General features: G+C 47.8%; 1 protein-coding gene across 9 annotated transcripts in view; it reads left to right on the plus strand.

The window, feature by feature from the left end:
• The window catches only part of LOC115273600 (tyrosine-protein phosphatase non-receptor type substrate 1-like), a 53,235-nt gene that overhangs the window by 11,452 nt on the left and 22,991 nt on the right, over positions 1-18,792 (plus strand). For 6 of the 9 annotated variants that reach the window (XR_003900848.1, XR_003900847.1, XR_003900845.1 and 3 more), the window contains one exon: positions 14,903-15,152. The gene's annotated coding sequence lies outside the window, so the exon portion shown is untranslated. Of the gene's footprint in view, positions 1-427; positions 1,545-14,902; positions 15,153-15,472; positions 16,089-18,792 lie in introns of those variants that run through there. The other 3 variants (XR_003900851.1, XR_003900849.1, XR_003900850.1) reach the window with 3 other exon arrangements.

The following is an 18,792-nucleotide window of genomic DNA, read 5'->3' on the forward strand; positions in this document are numbered from 1 at the left end:
CCCTGGAATCTGAGAGACAAGGATCTGAATCTCCATCTTGCACTTACTCACTCTGTGGCCTGGGGCAAGTCACTTAGCTTCTCCAGGCTTCTGTTTCCTCATAGATGATCCTTTCTCATTGGGAGTAAGGTATGTTCCCATGGTGCTTGATAAAGTGCCTATGCTTTTATTGTTATTTTAGGCCTTAAAATCCCCTGGTCCCCCCACAAAAAACTTCAGAACTTGCTGTTGGCTTGGGAATGATGAAAAGATGTACCTTTTAGGAACATACAAAGGATAATTAAAAAAGGAAAGGTTATTTTGGTGACAGCGTGGAAGATGTGGCAGGAGGGACAAGAATGGAATCAAAACATGTCCATTAAGTGTGTGTTTGGCTATTGTCCCTGTGAATTCTTACCAATGAGAAATGTTTTTGTGTGGCTTCTAGAAAATGTCTTAAAATGGAGGGTATATACCTTACTCTTTGCTGGCTCGAATTTGAAATGTGAGGACAGGATCTCAAACAGCCATCCTGGACCATGTGATGAGTTAAAGATGGCTACTCAGTCTTTGGTCCTTCTTCCTTCCAGAGGAAGAGTTTCTTTGGGAGAGTCTACTTCTTCTCCTCTGAAATCTGGGCTGGCCTGTGACCTATTGGACATGATGCTCTGCCAACTCGGGACCTTGCCCTTAAGCACACTGGAAGCTTCTGCCATAGGCTCTTGGACCCATGGCTGCCATAGAAAAGGTCAAGCCACTCTGCTGGAGAGACCATCCAGAGAAGCTCTGAGACTTCATGGAAAGGAATAGGGACCCAGCTGAGCACAACACTGTGGGTCTTTCTTGTAAAACCATCTTGATCTGCCAAATGAGTCCAACCATCAGCTGAACACAACCAAGTGACTAGTCAATGCCCATGGATCAGAAGGATCGCCCAGCTGAGCTCTGGCCAACTTTCAGATCCACACAATTTTAAAAATAAGAAAATGATTATTGTTCGGGGGTCGTTTGTTATGTACCAATAAATAGCCAGAAAAGACCATGAAACAAAAGGTACTTGTTGAGGATGGTGTAACAACTACACCATCTGGAGGTCTGGCCACCTCCAGATTTTTTTGTCCTACAAGAAAAGTAAACTCTGTTTAAGCTTTGATGATACCTTGGATCGTTGCTCGTGGCCTCAGTTTCCCCACAATTATTCAATGGAGCATTAATGCCTGCCCTGTTGCTTACTGAAGTACCTTAGAGGAGAGAGTAAGAATCCGGAAAATAACTTTTTCATGTATAAACAGTGTGTATATCCAAAAACACCACGTGGCATGCTCAACAAGTCATTAATTTACATTTCATGTGTCCATAATGGGTATGAACTTGTCAGGGACCAATGGCAATGGGTTTTGGAATCTGATATGTTAGGGCTGGAGGCTCAACTCTGCTACTTTCTAACGTGAAAAATTGGACCAGTCACTAAATCTCTCTTAGCTTTGTTTCCTCAACAATAAAACACAGGCGATGCTACGTCCCTTGTAGTCTGTGTGAGGATTAAATTAAATGAGATTCATCCATCTGGTTGATAAATGCTGAATATCTCCTATGTGCCAGGCCAGACCCACACCTGACAGTGGTGGGGCCTGGGGCCCCCTCCCGCCTCCCCCCAGTCTAAATGTTTAAACATTATACATCAAGCTAATATATTGTTGTTAGCATGTTCTATCCTTCTCCTTGGTGACTGTAAGTAACTTCTTGATAACCTGGAAGGCCAGGTTCCGTTTGGAAATCTCAGACTCCTCAGACATGCAGAATGGTGGCAGTGGGGATTGCCGACCCCTACCCTTCTCATCCCCAGCCCCATGCCATGCTGCGCAGACCCCACGTGTATGTGGGTAGACATCCCCTGCCTTTACAAGCTTCCTCCAACCCCAGGCTCCACACTGCCCTTTGCATACCCCCAAGCCCCCTCCCCACTCCAAGCCTAGGGTTGTGCCTCCAGAGAACATACCAGCAAGAGGCTTGCACAGGCCTTGGCAGCCAGTTTGGAACCTTTGGATTTCAGGAAGCCTGGGAACTCAGAGTACATCTAGAAAAGTGACAAAGGCTTGGGTGGCTATGTCCCTTGGTCCTCAGGGGGTCATAAGCAGCTGGAGGAGGGCCAGAGAGAGGCCCTTTAATGCCAGAAAACAAGGGTAGGGTCCCCCTTGCCTGGATCTAAGGGTCAGGTCAGGCCTATGCTGGTGGAGCTCATCAGGGAACGAAACAGATAATGACAAGCTACCTGACGCTTCCCTTCAGTCTGGGCCTCAGGGTCTCCCTGTCTATAAAATGAGGGCTTAGCTGATCTGACACTTCCAAGTCCACGTTGGAGACCAAGGGCTGGTGAAATGTCGCCAGGAATCTCTTAGAGGTCAGGAGATCAGAAGGCAAGGGGGCGGGTTTAAGAGCTAAGTGACCAACTTCCTCCTCTAAGGAAGAAGCCGGGCAGAGCAGGAAGGGCCCCTGCCTTCTAGTCCAGCCCGGTCCTCCCCACGGCACCTTCAGCGGCCATAACACAGGACTTCCCATCGCAACACGAATGACATACCCAACTCCTTATAGAACCTGCTCCACCTGGCCTCTGGCCATCTGCAATCTCCTTGCCCACCACGCTTGCCATTGCTCCCTCAGCTCCAGAGCCCTTGACCTTCCTCATGTTTATGAAGTGTCCCAGTCCTTTGCTCCCACCCAGAGCCTTTCCTCGTTCTTCCCTCTGCCTGGTGCACCCAGCTCTTTGCACCGCTGAGTCCTCTCATCACTCAGACCTCGGCCTAGATGCCCCCTCGCAGAGATGATCTCTGATATCCCTTTGGGAAAGGCCCCTCCTCTAGTCTCTGCACTCTTTCTGAAGTCATCATCCCTCCTGGCACAGCCGCAGTGACAGACTGGAGTGATTACAAGGCCACGCTTGGAGCCCAGCTGCCCAGCTGTCGCGTGCAGTTCGGATCTGGTCTTCACCATTTACTGGACACTCGAGGAAATTGTTCCAACTGCTTCAACTTCTCATTTCTCTCCAAGAGACGATTCAGCCTTCACTTTTCCATCTGTGAGAGGGGGGTGATAATCTCCCTCAGGTTTGCTGGGAGCTGGGGGCCAACCCAGACATTACAGCATTTGGAAGGGAGCCTGGCACAAACTGTACACTTACCTGCGCTTCTATTATGTTAACACTTGCTGTTATTTCCAATTATCTTGTCTGTTTTTTTGTTTACCTGTTTATCAACTTCCTCTTCCCTGGGAAACACAGACAGACCACGCACAGCAGGCCTGTCTGCCCCGCTCCCCACTGCCTTCGGCGGTTCCTGGAAAGACCGAATTCCAGCTAGCGCCTGGCATTGGGTTGGGCCCTTATACACACCACCTCCCGGTGCAGATGGGGAAACTAAGGCACGGTGCAGCGCCTGGGAGCGAAGGGCGGCAGGGACCAGCCCCACGGTGCGGACACACAGACGCGCTCAGAGCGCACGTTTCTGCAGCGCGGTGGTTCTGTTCTTGGCGCGTGTGTGTTTCAAGACGCGCCAGAAGGGAATGCGGAAGGAAAAGCGCTCTGCGTCCCCGGTGCGCGAACAAAGGCTCGTGCGCAAACAAGAACTGCGCTTGCTGAAGGGCCGGCTTTGCGGAGTGCCGCGTGCGCCCCGGCCCCCCGCAGCCCCGCAGTCGCGCGCAGTCCCCAGGCAGGCTGGGGACGGCGGGGCCGCGGAAGCCGCTGGCGGGGAGCAAACCGCGGGCGGCTCTTCTAGACTATTCTCAGGCGGGGGGCGGGGAAACGGGACACAGGGCGCCTCCCGCTCCTCGCCTGACCCAAGGGAGCGCGAAGGTCACACGGCCTGTCCCCCGGGGGGTGGGGGAGGAGCAGCCTCCCTGAGCGGTGCGTGCTGGGCACGCAGACAGGACTCGGTGAACGTGGCCTCGGGCCCCTTTCCAACGGGTTTTCTCGGCCACCTCTCCGGTGCAATCCCTCGCGGCAGCCCTCAGCCCCCCACCCCTCCCCCGACAGGAGAAGTTAAGTGGTGAGAGCTGGGAGTCAGGAACCAGGGAAATCTGGATTCGAACCCAGCTCCTCCACTTGCCAGCCTTGTAGCCAGGAGCAAGTTACTCTCTGCCCCTGAAGCCCCAGCTTCTGTAAAATGGGGAAAGAGCAGCCCAGGAAGTCCTTAGGTCAAGGGCACAGATCAATTGCGTAATTAATTCTTACAATCACCACTTAAAAGTTCACAGATCTGGAGCAGGTTCAAGTTTAAAAGGGGCTTTTTCGGGGCGCCTGGTTGGCTCAGTCGGTTAAGCGTCCAGCTTTCAGCTTCGGCTCAGGACATGATCTCACCTTTCGTGGTTTCGAGCCCCACACGTCGGTCTCTTTGCTGACAGCTAGCCTGGAGTCTGCTTCAGATTCTGTGTCTCCCTCTTTCTCTGACCCTCCCCTGCTCACGCTGTCTCTCTCTGTCTCTCAAAAATAAATTAAAAACATAAAAATAAAAGGCTTTTTCAGGGATGCGAAGGGAGTCAATGGCAAACCCTCCAGATCTCCTAAGAATAAGGAGTGTTAGTCTTAGCAACCTGAAGGGCGAGTTCTCCCGGAGGTTTCGTAGAGCCGGTGGAGGTGAAGGGCAAGATCATCTTCCTGTTCTTCCCAGGTGCCTGTCTGCCGTGCACCCTCAACCCTGCCCCACCCCCTACAGATGCACAGGCTTCCCCTGGGGACTCCAGGGGTAAAGGCTGGATGATCCAGTGCCTGGAGGGGCTGAGGGATGAGGTTTTTGTCCCAAGTCGAAACCATTTGTTTTATTTATCGTGATTATTGTTGTTATGATATTCAATACGTAAAGCCCGAGCGCTTTCTGTAGGAGCCAGCCCGCCTGCTACGCTAGTCTGGGCAGACGTCCATCTCTCCGCAGTTCCTTCCCGGGAAGGTAGCGTCCTGCTGCCCTCCAGTGGCGGGCGAGGGTGTGACGGGCTGGCCGCGCGGGCGACCAAGGGAACCGGAGGAGACACTGGCTCCCTTTAGCATGCGGTGGAGGCTGTCTGCGGGGGAGGGAGGCAGAAAATGCAGCCTGGGTCCCCCAGTGCTGTTTGTGGCCCCGTGGACCTGGGGAATCTCGGGAGTCGAGAATACCAGACGGAACCTGAAAGCTTTGCACAGGAGGTTTGTTTGTTTTTGCATTTTGCTTTTATTTATTTTTGAAAGGATAACACATTTCCATGATTCAAAAGACAAAGAAGATGGTAGTCTGAAAAGGGAGTGTCCTTCCACTGTTGTTCCCAGCAGCCGGTTCCCCTTCTGAGAGGCAGCCATGGTCACCTGCCCCATGTGTCCAGAAAGTCTATGCAAGTACAAAGAGATTACAGGATCAGTAGCTTCCTCTCTATGCACGTCTACATCTCGCTGCTCCGCTTAGAGATACACCATGGAATTTGTCCCATAGCGATCCGTACAGAGCAGCCTCATTCTTTTGAACAGCTGCGTAATATTCCGTGGTACAGATCTCATACTTATTTGATCAGTTTTCTACTGATGAGCCTTTAGGTTGCTTGTCATCTTTTATAATCACATTGTTGCAACAGCTAACCTTGTACACACACCGTTATGCTCAAGTATGGATGAATCACTTAGCTATTGGTGGATAATAAACAGCTTTTGTTTGGCTCATATGAATCGCTGGTGCCCTGCCCATCTGGGCAGGACTGAGCTAATTTTTCCTTGCCTCCCTGTGTCTGGAGCAGAGGGGAAGGTCTGCAGGTCCTTGTCTAGGAAGAAGGGACTCAATCACATACCTGGTGTTTGCTTGGCTGTCGGCTGGGGTACAAAGGGTGCCTGGGCGATGTCTCAACACTGCAAGGCCTTTTGAGACTCCGTGACTGGTATCACATTCTGTCGAATTCTTTCAGGTCAAAGCAATCCACGGGCTAGCCCAGACTCAATGGGGAAATAAAACCAGCTTTCCAAGGGAGGGGCAGCAAAGTTGCATTGCAAAAGGTATAATGCAGGGGAAGTGAACTATTGCCGTCATTAAATAAATATATATATTTAAACAATGTTTCTAATTTACAGTAGTTAGATTCACAAAAAAGCTGCAAAGCTAATAGAGGGAGTTCCTGTATACTCCTTCACCCAGGTCCCCCACCCCCGTGCATAGTATCTTGTATCGCTATAGTACATTTGTCACAACTAAAGAACCAATCGTGACGCATTACCGTTAGCTAAACTTCAGATTTCATTAGTTCTTCCTTAATGTCTCGTTGCTGTTCCAGGATCCTATCCAGAAAACCATATTACACTTAATCATCTTAGCTTCTTAGGCTTCTCTTGGCTGTGACAGTTTCTCGGACTTTCCTTGTGTTGGATTCTTTGACAATTTTGAGGAGTGCTGATCAGGTGTTTTGGTAGACTGTCCCTCAGTTAGGGTTTGTCGGGGGGTTTTCTCATGATTAGATGGTGTTCTGGATTTCGAGGAAGACGACCACAGAAGTGAATGTCTTTCTCAACACGTTACATCAAGGGAACACGCTATCAGCGTCGCCTCTCATTAACGATGTTAGCCTTAACCGCCTAGGCCAGGTTTGTCCACTGGAATGTTACTCTTTTCTCCCTCTTTCCATATTGTTCTCTGTCATAGGAAGTCACTGCACATAGCCCACAGTCAAGAAATGAAGAGTTATTCTCTGCTTCCTTGAGAAAGCAGTGCCTACATAAGGTGTTTAGAGCTCTGCTGTTACTTGTTTATTCAGTCACGTTTCCTATCGACGTGGACTCATGGATATTTCTTTTATACTTTGCATCACCGAATACTATGTTATATATGTTGTTGCTCGCATTTCCCTTGTTTTGGCTATTAAGATGCGTGTTGGCCCCCTGTGCCTTTGTGACATCCCCTCACTGTTTGTTTTTGGTTTTACCTTTATTTTTGAGCACTTCCTTACTGTCTGGCATTGTAAGTACCTTCAAGTTCATGTCCTTGGTTTTCTGCCCCAGCCCTAGAATCAGCCATTTCTCCAAGGAGCCTGTTTCCTTTCATTGGAGAATGGTATTGAAAAATCAAAATCTGGAGGCGCCTGGGTGGCTCAGTCGGTTAAGCGTCTGGCTTCAGCTCGGGTCATGATCTCATGGTTTGTGGGTTCAAGCCCCACCTCGGGCTCCATGCAGACAGCTAGCTCAGAGCCTGGAGCCTGCTTTGGATTCTGTCTCTCTCTCTCTCTCTCTCTCTCTCTCTCTCTCTCTGACCCTCCCCTGCTCACACTGTCTCTCTGTGTCTCTCAAAAATAAATTTAAAAAACACAAAAAATTTAAAAAATCAAAATCTGTATGCTGGGTGTGCTTGTTGTGACTGGGGTCCATTCTCAGTGGGTACCATGTATCTCTCTCTCTCTCTCTTTCTCTCTCTCTCTCACACACACACACACACACACACACACTCACACACCTGCATTTCTATATCTATCCATTAGTATCTATATTAAGCGAAACATGAGTTCATACTAATGCCTCCAACTCAAACCTATCACAGCGTTCACTCTTTCCCCCCTTGCTTATCTAGAATCCCCACTTCAGCAGTGAGACCCCTGCTTCCACCATCTGGCATCCTAATTTATTTAATTGTTCGCTTCCGGTCCTCTTGCATAAGAGTTGCTGAACTGTCAACTCATACTGCTGTGAGAAGTAACTTTACCAGCTAGAGTACAGTGCTTAGGGACAGCAGCTCTTTGGTCTTTCAGGTTGTTTCCAGTTCTTCCTAAAGTTATTAAGTCAGCACATCTATGGCTCACATCATTCAGTGAGATTATGTCAGACATTTGTAATATAGTTAAACTCTTTTTAAAATGTTTTATTTATTTTTGAAAGAGAGAGAGAGAGAGACACCTCATGAACAGGGGAGGGTCAGAGAGAGTGGGAGATACAGAATCCGAAGATGGGCTCCAGGCTCTGAGCTGTCAGCACAGAGCCCGACATGGGACTCGAACCCAAGAACTGTGAGATCATGAACTGAGCCAAAGTTGGATGCTTAACCAACTGAGCCACCCAGGCACCCCAATTAACCTCCTTTTTAAGTTCTGCCTGTATTATGATTCACTTCGATTCTTGTTCTGTAAAGTTCTCTGAGTTTTGACAAATGGATCGTCATGTATCTGCTACCAAAGCATCATGCAGAATGGTTCCAGGGCTCTAAAATACCCATGATGCTTCACCTAGTCAGCTATTCCCCCCTCACTCCAAACCTGTGGCAGCCGCTGGTCTGTCTTTGATCTCTATTGTTTTACCTTTTTGTTAATCATGTAAATGGAATCAAACCATCTATAGCATTTGAGCCTGGCTTCTTTCATTTAGCCGCGTGCATTTAAGATTCGTTCATCCTGTTGTAGGACTTGACACCTGCTTCCTTTTGATCGTTGAATAGTATTCTACATTATGGATGCACCAATGTGATCCATTCACCTATTAAAGGAAATCTTAGCCGCCTCCAGCTTTATTAGAAATAGAAGGCTGCTAGAAATATTTGTGTGCAGGCTTTTGTGTGAGCATAATATTTCTACTCAGTTGGGTAAATTGCTGGGTCATATGGTAACTTGAGGATTCGCTTTATAAGAAACTGCCAAGCTGTCTTCCAAAGTAACTGTGCCATTTTTCACTCCCACTGGCAATGAATAAGAGTTTCTGCTGCTTTGCATTTTCATCTGCACTTGGCTTTGCCAGTGGGAGTAGGGGAGATTTGTCCATTTTAATAGGCATGTAGTTGTTGTTTACATTCGCACTTTATTTTAATTTGCCTTTCTCCGAAGCTAAATGATGCCGAGAATCTTTTTGTATGCTTATTTGCCACCTGTGTAGTTTCTTTGCTGAGGTGTCTGTTCATATCTTTTGCCCATTTTAAAATTGGGTTTTTTGTTTTCTTCTTGGCGAGTTTTTGAGATTCTGTGCATATTCTAGATAGGATCTCTTATCTGATGTATGATTTGTAAATATTTATTTCCAGCCTGTGGCCTGTCTTTTCCTCCTCTTAACAGTGCATTTTAGAGGGCGCCCGGGTGGCTCAGTCAGTTAAGTGTCCAACATCAGTTCAGGTCATGGTCTTGCGGTTCATGAGTTTGAGCCCCGCATGGAGCTCTCTGCTCTCAGCGCAGAGCCTGCTTCGGATCCTCTGTCTCCCTCTCTCTCTGCCCCTTACCCGCTCTCTCTCTCTCTCTCAAAAACAAATAAAAACATTTTTTAAATAGTGCTTTTTAGAGAGCAAAAGCTTAATAAAGCCCAACTTATCAATTTTTTTCTCTCATGGATTGTATGTTTGGTTTTGTATCTAAAAACTCACCACCAAACCCGAAGCCAACCAGATTTTCTCCTGTTTTCTTCTAGACCTTTATTGTTCTGTGCTTTACCTTTAAGTCTATAATCTGAGTTCACTTAAGTTACTTTCATGTAGAGTATAAGATCTACAACACGGATCCTTTTCTTTTGCATATGATTCCAGCACCAGTTAAGAGATTACCTGTTCTCCATATAATTTCAATCTTCTAAAATGTATTAAGACCTTTTCTGTGTGTGGCCTAACATATGGAGAATGCTTTTCTGTTAGAATCTTTAACATTATAATTGCAGGTCTTCTAAATTTCCTGTCTGATCGTTCCAACATCAGTGTCCTATCTGAGTCTGCTTCTGATGTCTGTTTTGTCTCTGAAGTCTGTATTTTCCCTTGACTTTTGTTCCGTCCTTTGTGGGAGGCCTAATAACCAGATCTGGAGATGGGAAGATGATCTTGGACTGTCCGGGGTAAATGCAATCTCATGCATCCATGTAATCACACAGAAGAGAAGGCAGTGTGACCATGGAGAAAGCACACTGGGGCTCTCAGCCATGAGCCCGGGAATGGCCGCCACGCCAGGAGCCAGAAGATGCAAGAAAGGGCTTCTCCCCTAGAGCCTTCAGAGGGAAACGGCCCTGCTGACGTTTTAGCCCCGTGACACTGATTCTGGATTCCTGGCTCCCAGCACAGTAATAAAATACATTTCTGTTTTTGTTATTTATTTATTTATCTATGAGGGAAAGAGCACGAGCACACACGGGGGAGAGGGGCAGAAGGAGAGAGACAGAGAGCCTTAAACAGGCGGCAGGCTCAGCGCAGAGCCTGGCTCGGGGCTTGATCATACGACCCTGGGATCCTGCACGACCAGAGCCTCAACCAGGAGTGGGCGCCCAGCTGACGGATCCACCCAGGTGCCCCTATTTCTGCCTTTTTAAGCCACTGGGCTTGCGGCAGTTCATTACAGCAGCCTCGGGAGACGAACTCAAGCATGCCTTGTAAATTTCTGTTGAAAGCCGGACACGTTGTGTAGGCCGATAAATACTGAGGATTGGCGCGTATCTTTCTAGGAGGTGAGCTGCGCTCAATACTTGGTGCAGCTCGAGGCAACCGGGGTTTCCAGTTCCTCTATGTCCTTGTTCTCTCTTTTTCGGCTCTGGACTGTCCTTGTGGTTTGCAGCCAGTTCAGCTGGAATGTGCTGTTATGATACTGGAGCCTCCCTGGTGTGATGGTAGAGCTGGGGAGAGGGTGGGCGTCCCTAACCTTCTCGCGACATTTCAGGCTTTGCTTTGCTGGGAGCAGAGTGGGTTCCTCTTATCTCAGGAGTATGGCCTTTTGGAAGTGTTTCTATTCCTCCTCCGGAGGCAGAGCTCCCCTCCCCCTGCTTCTGGTATCTTCTCTGGCTAAAACAGCCCAGCCTGTTTACTCTGTTGTCTAGGGCATTCCCCACCCCCACCCCCAACCTTGAGTGAAACAGGAAGTCTGGAGATGACTGGCATGGCACAGAGTTCCTTTTGCCTTAGCTATGATGAAGTCTCTAAAATGCCCTCTGGCAAAGTCCTATCCACTAGAAATGAGGGGGGAGGCTCCCGGGAGGGCTTCACCATGGCCTCTCTTTGCCTCTACCCACCGGAGCCACATGGGGAGCTCTCTCAGACCTTCCCCCAGTGGAACCTGGTAGGTTCCTGGAGGGAAAATCTGCAGAAGTGAGAGGTCTTTCCCACTGTCCATGACCAGGGTCCCTGGGGGCTTCTGTCTCTGATGCTAGTGCCCAAATTGCCTTCAGCAGATCATCAGCGTTACTACTTAAGTGTTCCCACAACTTTTGGCATTGCTGCATGAAGCTCATCTTGGGTGCCGTACGTTTTGGGTGTGTGCCCAACTTCTCAGATTCTAGGGTGCTAGTTTGTTTGCCTTACAACCTCAGTCCTCTGGCAGATTCAAGAAAAGCCATCGTTTTTCGGCTTACCTAACTTTTGCCTATTGTTAAGACAGAAGTAATGGCTTTTTAGCTCTTTACGTGTCAGACTTGAAATCAGAAGTCCCTGCTGTGGCCGTTTTTTTTATAACAATCTACCACTGCAAGTACGAAATATTAAGGGTCACAGAATCATGGGGCTATAATATTGGGATCATGAAGACATTGGCACATAGACTTAGGGTTTTGCAACTTGAGAATCATACACTCTGAGAATAAAAATTCCCCAGATTGAAAATCACCCTGGGCTCTCCACTGCTGACAGGGTGCTCGTGAAATGATCATAAATGTGACCTAAAATGTTTTTCAGCACGGCCCATCCCATTCCTCCAGCCTCATAGCTCACCACCCAAATCCCGTCCCTGCTGCCACTCCCTCCTGAAGACGAACTCAGTGTCACACTCAGGGGGCCGGCGTGTGCTTCGGAACTAAGTGGGATTCTCTGATGCACCTTGAACGTTGCCTGCAACATGGCGATCCCTCGATAATCATTTGTTAATCCATGAATGAATACAATTAGAAAGCTCTTATGGCAGCCCTTGGCACATGGAAGGATTAATTCTATTTCCATAGCCTTGTGTGGTAGATACTATTATGATTCCCATTTTAAAGATGAGCCACAGAGAGGTGAGCAACTTACCTGAGGTCACCCAGATGGTAAGTGCCAAAGCTGGGGTTTGAACTCACGGAAAGTTCATCAATGGGTTGTAATCAGCATGGAGCTCCTATTATTGTGCTAATGCTAGATGCATTACATACAGGATCTCTAATCTCATGATAACCTTCCATGAAAGAAATGGAGAACCAGAGAGGTTAAGTGACTTGCCCGGGCCACACAGCTAGTAAAAGCTGGAACTAAAGTTCAAATTGGGTCTGCTTCCTCTAAAATCCTACCCTTTATTCTCAGCTTGGCTCCTGGCTGTCTCCTGAAGGAATGTCTTTGCCACTTTGCCAAGCCATCACACTCCTACTCTCCCTTCAAGGCGTAGTTCAAGGGTCCCTTCTGCTGTGATTCTTTCTTGGACTCTCTGTCACCCACCCCAGCTGTCCCAATCAGACTCTTCCTCCTTGAGCCCCCAGATCTCTAGACTCGTACACTCAGGTGGTCTTGGGTACAAATCAGGGCTCTGCTGAGTGTCCTTGATTAATCCTTTGTGTGACCATTTGAGTCTTGATTTTTTTTTCTCACCTGCAGAGCGGGTGCCGAGAAAAGCACCCCCCTCGTGGGTTTGGGTGAAATACGCACACGTCTTGGCCAAGTGCTTACTGAAGCACAGTGTCATTATATATGACACCGCAGATAATGATCCGCTTAAATGTCTGTCTCCCTCACTTGGCTTGACGGCAGGGACTGATTCTGATGTAGCCCTGTGCCCCCTGCACCCAGCGTGGTTACAAAAGCTGTTAAATAAATGTGAAGTAAATGAATGAAAGAGAAATAAATGAGTCTCAGAATTCTAGTCTCATAATTTCATACATAAAATCGAAGAACCTCGCCTCACATGACCGCAAAGCTGGGAGATTCTTGGAGAAGAACGTCCTGAGGCTGTTGATCATTCTGATTAGCACCCATCGTTAGTAATGCACTTTATGTCACTATCCAGTGTGAACACACACACACACACAGAAACTTTCAAGAAATGGCATTTTTCCTAACTATGTGGGATAAATCCCGACATTTCGTCTTGTCTTCTCTTCTGTCGTCTCCTATCTTTTCCGTTATTTTATTTTATTTTATTGAAAAGATTTTAATGTTTATTTATTTTGGAGAGAGAGACAGATAGACAGACAGAATGTGAGCAGGGGCGAAACAGAGAGAGAGGGAGACACAGAATCCGAAGCAGGCTCCAGGCTCCGAGCTGTCAGCACAGAGCCCGATGCGGGGCTCAAACTCACGAACCGTGAGATCATGACCAGAGCTGAAGTCAGACGCTTAACCAACTGATTGCATTGTGGCCCATGGTTTGAAAAGCCCGTTCTTAGTCCCACCACTCTGCCAGAACTTCCCTCCAGCATCCGTGACATGCGTCCAGTCCCATGACAGGACTTGTAGGCCCCCGGTGAAGGGAAGTTCCCCCTCAGCATGTAAGAGGTTTCACTATTGGACAGCAGCGCTCATTGTTAGAAAGCCTTTCTTTCTCTGAAGGTGAAAGGCACCTCTCTGGAACTTCCCCGTTCGCTCCCGCGTGGCTGCGGGTCTCTATGAAGCCAGTCACTTCTTCTCCCTGGGTTTCACTTTCTTCCTCCTGCTCCCACGCATGGGCCCCCCTCCCTAAGAGCATGGAGCCTGCAAGTCCATCATCAAAGCCACTCTTTGGGCCTTGATCTTCACCTGTCACATCCTGTTATTTGCTTTTATTTTCTTTTGCTTTATGGGAGTGGGGTCACTGGAGTCGATCCACCCAAGTGGTCAAAGTCTTCGGTCCTGGAGCAGGGCGTTGTTGGCATTGTGGGGGAGATCAGAGAGTCTGGAGGGGTGAGGAGGTGCCAGCCACAGCAGGGACCCAGGTGCCACAGAGGGCCCCAGTCAGGGCCGCTGGTCCAGGCGCACAATGACCTGAGTGGCCCCCTCTCCTCCCCGCCGCCACCCCGCTTCAGGGTGCCTGCTTCCTCTGGGACAGCTCACCTCCTCTCAGCGTGGGGGCCACGGCATGTGGCAGCTCAGGCCGCATAATTAAGAGGGCCTGGTGCAGACTGAAAATATAGGCCCCTTGTTAAAAAATCATGAAGTGTTTCAAGCCAGTGATGGTAGAGCATCAAGTGTGAGTCTCCCCATGTGGGCCCCGTCCAGCTGCAGGGATCTCATGCCCATGACACTGACCCCGCCCCTTGTCTGGGGAAGCAGGCTCAGCAGACATCATGTGAGGGAGGCCTGGGTTGGGCTGGTGGACTGCAGGAAAAGAACCCGGCTCATGAATATTCAAGCAGGGATGACCTTTGAGGTCACCTGGCCCAAACCCCTCCATGTCCAGTTGTAGAATCTGAGGCCTAGAGAGATGGCCCAAGGTCTTGCTGAAAATTGGTGGCAGACCTGGATCACAACCCCAGCCCTGCAGCTCTCCGCCTCTCCTCTCCGTTCTTTTCTCGTAGCCCCTCCCCCATGCCGTGTGCAAACCCTTCACAGGCTGACACCTTGCAAATGTCTATCTCCCCTTCCCACTGTCTCCCCCAGACTCCACAGCTGCCATGGCCTCTTGCTTCCTCCCCTACCATCCCTACCACCCGCTACGCTTCCTCTCTGGTCCTCCTCCCTCCCCACTCCCTGAGCCACCTGAGGCATCAGGTCCTGTGGCTCCCCTGCCCTCACCTATGGACTCGGGGCACCCAGATTGCAATCCACCTCCTCGCTACAGCCCACAAGACTGGGGCCATGGTTTCTCTCATGGCTGTCTGCCCCCTTCCCTCTGCTCCCACACAGTGACCTTGCTGTCATCCAGCCACACCCAGCTCAAGCCCACCCTGCATGTGGATTCCGTCTCTGGAACACTCTTCCCCAAGATGGCCCCGTGGCTTCCCTTCATTCAGGTCTCAGCCCACAAGTCTCTTCCCCCGGGAGGTTTTTGCATACGGTCCTTCCTGCCAGTTAACTGTCCCTGAACGTATGGTGCACACTTGTTCCTCTATTTTCAGGATCCTCTCTAGAACATGGCTTGCCGGAGGGTGGAGACCTGCCTTACCCAATGCTCACTTGCACAGTGACTTGCTGGAGCCTGGTGTGTAACTGGAGCTCTATGAAGAGCTCTTGGAGGGATGAACCAACTCATAATGAAACGAATCCATTCCGCAAATGTATTAGGAGGCGCTTCTGTGTCAGGTGTTGGGCTAGGCACTGAGGACCCAGACGTGGAGCAAGTGGACCATGATGCCTGCCCTTAAGGAGGTGGGTCACCGTCTTGGGGACACACAGATCTTTGGAGGAGCAGTAGGGCAACAGGGGTGGCTTGTCGAAGCTGAGTCTAAGCCTTGTCTGAGAAGATGAGGTGGAGGCGAATGGTAAAGGGGTCCTTGCAGCACAAGGGTGGGTTTAAGGGACCATCGTTGTCCTTTTGCTGAGGAACTAGGAGCCCTCTCTCCCTGGCTTCTCAGCCCATTCTGCCAGGGCTGGGGTCCACTCGCATGATGAGACCTCTTGGGGCCCTCCTCCCATAAGATGTGCTTGCACATTGTTTGAGATCCACTTCCTGCTGTCGTTGGAATCAGGAAGAAGACTGGCGTGACTCCACTCAGGAAACCCAGCCTCACTCAGCGGGCACGAGGCTCAGCCTGGGTGAGCCTTGTGGGTACCTTGGCACTCCTCAGACCACCCCCAGAAGGATTCCAATCTCCCACTTCTCCTCAAGACTTCCAGCTTCACATGACACACTGTCCGTGGCTACCCACCCCCTACACCCCCAGTCTGGTGTTGCCAGTCGCTTTCTTTCTTGAAGATGGTATGATTGAAGCCTCAGGGCAGAGCAGGGTCCTTGAAGACAAAAATCACTTCCTCCAAGAAGCCTTCTGTGCTTTCTCATTAGTAGTGCCTACCTCTTTTCCTTACCTCCAGAGGGCACATCCTCTCTTATTTGTTTGTTTGTTTATCCAAATATCCATCCATCCATCCATCCATCCATCCATCCATCCATCCGTCCATCTACCCATCCAAACAATGTTCACTGAGCACTTACTAAGCTCCCCTCACTAATTCACACTGGTGAACAAAAACATGGCGGCTGCCTTCACAGAGGTCACAGTCTAATAAACGAAATTATGTAGCTAATTGCAAATCCAAAGACAAATTACAGCTGTGATACATGCTATGCAAGAGAAGTTCCAGAACCTATGCGGTGGGCAGGGGTGGGGTGGGCATCAGAGAAGGGATGGCCTTGCTGAGGAAGGGATGTTTCACCCAACACAGTACTGCCCAAAATGGCAGCCACTAGCTGCATTTGGCTACTGAGTACTCGAAATGCGGCCAGTGCCACAAAGGAAATGAAATCTACATATACATTTATTGGAAGTAAACATAGTGTTGTATTAGTTTCAGGTGTGCAATACAATAAGCCAACAATTCTCTACGTCACGCAGGGCTCGTCAACATAAGTGTGTACTTTTATTCCCTTTACTTCTTTCACCCATCCTCCACCCACCTCCCTCTGGCAATCACCAGTTTGCTCTTTGTATTCAAGACTCTGGGGTTGGTTTGTTTCTTTTTTTTTTTTCTTAATTTGTTCATTTGGATTATTTCCTAATTTCCACATATGAGTGAAATCATATAGTATTTATTTCAGTTAGCATTATACTCCCTAGGTCCATCCATGTTGTTGCAAATGGCCAGATCTCATTCTGTTTTACAGCTGAGTAATATTCCATTGCATATCTTCTTTATCCATCTATGGACAGATACTTAGGTTATTTCCATATCTTGGCTATTGTAAATAAGGCAATAAATGTAAGGGAGCATATATCTTTTCAAATTAGTGTTTTCAGGGGGGCCTGGGTGGCTCAGTCGGTTGAGTGTCTGACTTCAGTCCAGGTCATGATCTTGCGGTTCATGGGTTCAAACACCTTGTTGGGCTCTGTGCTGACATCTCAAAGCCTGGAGTCTGCTTCAGATTCTGTGTCTCCCTCTCTCTCTACCCCTCCCTCACTCAGTGTCTCTCTCTCAAAAATAAAAATAAAGACATAAAAAAACCCACAATTACTGTTTTCATTTTCTTTGGGTGAATACCCAATGGTAGAACTCCTGGATTATATGGTAGTTCTACTTCTAATTTTTTGAGGAACTCCCACACTGTTTTCCATGGTGGCTGCCCCAGTTTACACCCCCACCAACAGCACACAAGCTTTCCAACTCCTCCAATACTTGTTGTTTCTTATCTTTTGGATTTTAGCCATTCTGACAGGTGTGAGGTGACATCTCACTGTCATTTTTTTTTTCCATTCGCTTGTTCATTCATTCATTTATCAAATAATTTTTTGGTGCTCAGATAATAACAGAAGTGTCTTGGTGGTGATATAGACATGCAAACCAACAGAAATATAATACAAGTGCTAAGCATCAAAGTATTACCTAGAAAATAGTGATTTTTGAAGTAACACTGTAGTTTTGATTCACATCTCTGATGATGAGTGATTGAGCCTCTTCTCAATGTGTCTGTTGGCCATCTGGATGTCTTCTTTGGAAAAACATTTTCCAACATTTTAAAATCAGATTGTTTGTGTTTTTTTTTTTTTTTTCATGTTGAGTTGTAGAAGTTCTTTGTATGTTTGGGATATTAACCCCTATTGGATACGTCATTTGCAAATATCTTCTCCCATTCAGTTCGTTATCTTGTCATTTTGTTGATGGTTTCCTTTTCTGTGCAAAACCTTCTTGTTTTGATGGAGCCCCAATGGTTGATTTTTGCTTCTGTTTCCCTTGCCTCAGGAGACAGATCTAGAAATATGTCGCTAAGGCTGATGCCCGAGAGATGACTGCCTATGTTTCCTTTAAGGAGTTTTATGATTTCAGGTCTCACATTTAGGTGTTTCATCCATTTGAGTTTATTTTTGTGTGTGGTGCAAGAAAGGCGGTCCAGTTTCATTCTTGTGCATGTAGATGTCTAGTTTTCCCAACACCATTTGTTGAAGAGACAGTCTTTTTTTCCCATTGCATATTCTTGCCTCCTTGGTTGTAGATTAATTGACCATATAAGCGTGGATTTATTTCTGGGCTCTCTATCCTGTTCCATTGATTAATGCATCTGTTTTTGGACTAGTACCATACTGTTTTGATAACTAGAGCTTTGTAGTATATTTTAAAATCTGGGATTGTGATAGATTCAGCTCTGTTCTTCTTTCTCAAGACTGCTTTGGCTATTTGGGGTCTTTCACGTTCCATACAAATTTTAGTATTTGTTCTAGTTCTGTGAAAAATGCGGTGGGTGGAGAAACTGAATTTCTAATTGTATTTCTTTAAATCTTAAAAAAATTATTTTTACATTTATTTAGTTTTGAGGGACAGAGAGAGACAGAGCACAAGTCGGGGAGGGACAGAGAGAGAATGAGACACAGAGTTCGAAGCTGGGTCTAGGCTCTGAGCTGTCAGCACAGAGCCCGATGTGGGGCTCAAACCCATGAATGGTGAGATCATGATCTGAGCTGAAGTCGGTCGCTTAACCAACGGAGTGACCCAGGCGCCCCTACTTGTATTTCATTTTAATTAATGTAAATTTAAATCTAAAAACGGAAGCAGTGTAAAAAATATATATATATATTATAGTAAACACAGATTTATTGCTTTAGTAGGGCTACATTGTAACAGGGTGATGATAAAGACCACCAAACGCCAAATAGAAGCGAGGCAAGATTTTATTTATGGCCGGGCCAAACCCGATCTCCCTGGTGTTAAGGAGCAGAGAATGGCCCCGAACAAAGGTAGCAGTGAGCTTGTATTGACTTTAGCAAGGCAGCAAACATCATCATTTAGTCAACCAATTAAAGTTTACAGCATTTCAGGACATCCAGTCACATTTTTACAAACCAACAGTAGTTCTGGCGGG

The sequence above is a fragment of the Suricata suricatta genome, chromosome 12, assembly GCF_006229205.1.
Source record: "Suricata suricatta isolate VVHF042 chromosome 12, meerkat_22Aug2017_6uvM2_HiC, whole genome shotgun sequence".
Taxonomy (NCBI): Eukaryota; Metazoa; Chordata; class Mammalia; order Carnivora; family Herpestidae; genus Suricata; species Suricata suricatta.